The sequence below is a fragment of the Hypanus sabinus genome, chromosome 26 (genome assembly GCF_030144855.1).
Source record: "Hypanus sabinus isolate sHypSab1 chromosome 26, sHypSab1.hap1, whole genome shotgun sequence".
Lineage (NCBI taxonomy): Eukaryota > Metazoa > Chordata > Chondrichthyes > Myliobatiformes > Dasyatidae > Hypanus > Hypanus sabinus.
The window spans coordinates 18026941-18030614 of NC_082731.1; the positions used below are offsets into that span (position 1 = coordinate 18026941).

At 57.4% G+C, this 3674-nt stretch overlaps 1 pseudogene; it reads left to right on the plus strand.

Annotated features, from left to right (window-relative positions):
• Positions 1-272: 272 nt before the first annotated feature.
• The window catches only part of LOC132381768 (testis-specific serine/threonine-protein kinase 4-like), a 14010-nt pseudogene continuing 10608 nt past the window's right edge, over positions 273-3674 (plus strand).

The window sequence follows — 3674 nt, forward strand, 5'->3', positions numbered from 1 at the left end:
CGGAACGGCCGGGAGACGCCGCCCCCCAACCCCGCTCAGGGGACGGACAGACCCAGGCGACATGGCCCCTGCCCCCTGGGTCAACTGAACTCCTCCCCTTCCACCCGGAGCTCGCCTGTCGCCACCCTCCGCCTGCCCTCCCGACTCCAGACCCGGGGGGGGTGGGGGAGGATCGCGGCCGTCGCTCCCTTCGGGGGGCCGGTCTCCACGCCGCGGACCGGTGCTGAGAGCCCCGCCGGGTCCCCCCGAGCGGCGGGCGGGCGGGCGGGACAGGGGAGGTGGGGGGTGTCGCCCCGAGACTGCAGCCTCTGCCCTCCCGTGCCCTCGCTCCGATGGCCAACTCGCAGGCCAAGGTGGTGTCCAGCATCCTGGAGAAGCACGGCTACCAGCTGGGGGCGCTACCTGGGCAAGGGGGCGTACGCCATTGTCTGGGAAGGCCTACTTCAGGAAGTGGAAGACCAGCGTGGCGGTCAAGGTGCTGCTGAAGGAGAAGGCGGAGACGGAGTTCCTCACCAAGTTCCTGCCCCCGGGAGATCCAGGTGTGGAAGACCCTCAGGCACCCCAACCTGGTCGCTTTCTACCAGTCCATCGAGACCACCAACCGGGTGTACATCATGCTGGAGCTGGCCCCCGGCGGCGAGGTGATGGACCGCATCCGACAACGGGGCGCCTGCGAGGAGCAGCTGGCGGGCCGCTGGTTCGAGCAGCTCTGCCAGGGCATGGCCTACATTCACAGCTGCGGCGTGGTGCACAGGTGGGCAATCCCCTGAGACCGCGGACCCACGCCCGCCAGAGGCGTGAGACAGAGAGATTCTCCCCGGGTCCGTGTCCAGAGAGATTTCCAATGAGACAGAGAGAGATTCTCCCCGGGTCCGTGTCCGGAGAGATTTCCAATGAGACAGAGAGATTCTCCCCGGGTCCGTGTCCGGAGAGATTTCCAATGAGACAGAGAGAGATTCTCCCCTGGTCCGTGTCCAGAGAGACTTCCAATGGGACAGAGAGATTCTCCCCGGGTCCGTGTCCAGAGAGATTTCCAATGAGGCAGAGAGAGATACTCCCCGTGTCTGTGTCCAGAGAGACTTCCAATGAGACAGAGAGAGATACTCCCCGTGTCCGTGTCCGGACAGACTTCCAATGGGACAGAGAGAGATACTCCCCGTGTCTGTGTCCAGAGAGACTTCCAATGAGACAGAGAGATACTCCCTGTGTCCGTGTCCGGACAGACTTCCAATGGGACAGAGAGAGATACTCCCCGTGTCTGTGTCCGGAGAGACTTCCAATGGGACAGAGAGAGATTCTCCCTGGGTCCGTGACCAGAGAGACTTCCAATGGGACAGAGAGAGATTCTCCCTGGGTCCGTGTCCAGAGAGACTTCCAATGGGACAGAGAGATTCTCCCCGGTCCGTGTCCAGAGAGATTTCCAATGAGGCAGAGAGAGATACTCCCCGTGTCTGTGTCCAGAGAGACTTCCAATGAGACAGAGAGAGATACTCCCCGTGTCCGTGTCCGGACAGACTTCCAATGGGACAGAGAGAGATACTCCCCGTGTCTGTGTCCAGAGAGACTTCCAATGAGGACAGAGAGATACTCCCTGTGTCCGTGTCCGGACAGACTTCCAATGGGACAGAGAGAGATACTCCCCGTGTCTGTGTCCGGAGAGACTTCCAATGGGACAGAGAGAGATTCTCCCTGGGTCCGTGACCAGAGAGACTTCCAATGGGACAGAGAGAGATTCTCCCTGGGTCCGTGTCCAGAGAGACTTCCAATGGGACAGAGAGATACTCCCCGGGTCCGTGTCCAGAGAGATTTCCAATGAGGCAGAGAGATACTCCCCGTGTCCGTTTCCGGACAGACTTCCAATGGGACAGAGAGAGATACTCCCCGTGTCTGTGTCCAGAGAGACTTCCAATGAGACAGAGAGAGATACTCCCCGTGTCCCTGTCCAGAAACACTTCCAATGAGACAGAGAGAGATTCTCCCCGGGTCCGTGTCCAGAGAGATTTCCAATGAGGCAGAGATACTCCCCGTGTCCGTGTCCGGACAGACTTCCAATGAGACAGAGAGAGATACTCCCCGTGTCTGTGTCCGGAGAGACTTCCAATGAGACAGAGAGATACTCCCCGTGTCTGTGTCCGGAGAGACTTCCAATGGGACAGAGAGAGATTCTCCCTGGGTCCGTGACCAGAGAGACTTCCAATGAGACAGAGAGAGATACACCCCGTGTCTGTGTCCGGAGAGACTTCCAATGCTGTGTCCGTGTCCGGACAGACTTCCAATGGGACAGAGAGAGATACTCCCCGTGTCTGTGTCCGGAGAGACTTCCAATGGGACAGAGAGAGATTCTCCCTGGGTCCGTGTCCAGAGAGATTTCCAATGAGACAGAGAGATTCTCCCCGGGTCCGTGTCCAGAGAGATTTCCAATGAGACAGAGAGAGATTCTCCCCGGGTCCGTGTCCAGAGAGATTTCCAATGAGACAGAGAGATACTCCCCGTGTCCGTGTCCGGAGAGACTTCCAATGGGACAGAGAGAGATATTCCCTGTGTCCGTGTCCAGAGAGATTTCCAATGAGACAGAGAGAGCTACTCCCCGTGTCCATGTCCAGAGAGACTTCCAATGGGACAGAGAGAGGTACTCCCCGTGTCTGTGTCCAGAGAGACTTCCAATGAGACACAGATACTCCCCGTGTCCGTGTCCAGAGAGATTTCCAATGAGACAGAGAGAGATACTCCCCGTGTCCGTGACCAGAGAGATGTCCAATGAGACAGAGAGATACTCCCCGGGTCCGTGTCCGGACAGACTTCCAATGGGACAGAGAGAGATACTCCCCGTGTCTGTGTCCAGAGAGACTTCCAATGAGACAGAGAGATTCTCCCCGGGTCCGTGTCCAGAGAGACTTCCAATGGGACAGAGAGATTCTCCCCGGGTCCGTGTCCGGAGAGATTTCCAATGGGACAGAGAGATTCTCCCTGGGTCCGTGTCCGGAGAGATTTCCAATGAGACAGAGAGAGATTCTCTCCGGGTCCGTGTCCAGAGAGACTTCCAATGAGACAGAGAGATTCTCCCCGTGTCCGTGTTCAGAGAGACTTCCAATGGGACAGAGAAAGATACTCCCCGTGTCCGTGTCCAGAGAGACTTCCAATGAGACAGAGAGAGATACTCCCTGTGTCTGTGTCCGGAGAGACTTCCAATGAGACAGAGAGATACTCCCCGTGTCTGTGTCCGGACAGACTTCCAATGAGACAGAGAGAGATACTCCCCGTGTCCGTGTCCAGAGAGATTTCCAATGGGACAGAGAGATTCTCCCCGGGTCCATGTCCAGACAGACTTCCAATGGGACAGAGAGAGATATACTCCCCGTGTCTGTGTCCGGAGAGACTTCCAATGGGACAGAGAGAGATACTCCCCGTGTCTGTGTCCAGAGAGACTTCCAATGAGACAGAGAGAGATTCTCTCCGGGTCCGTGTCCAGACAGACTTCCAATGAGACAGAGAGATACTCCCTGTGTCCGTGTCCGGACAGACTTCCAATGGGACAGAGAGAGATACTCCCTGTGTCCGTGTCCAGAAACACTTCCAATGAGACAGAGAGAGATACTCCCCGGGTCCGTGTCCAGAGAGACTTCCAATGAGACAGAGAGAGATACTCCCCATGTCCGTGTCCAGAGAGACTTCCA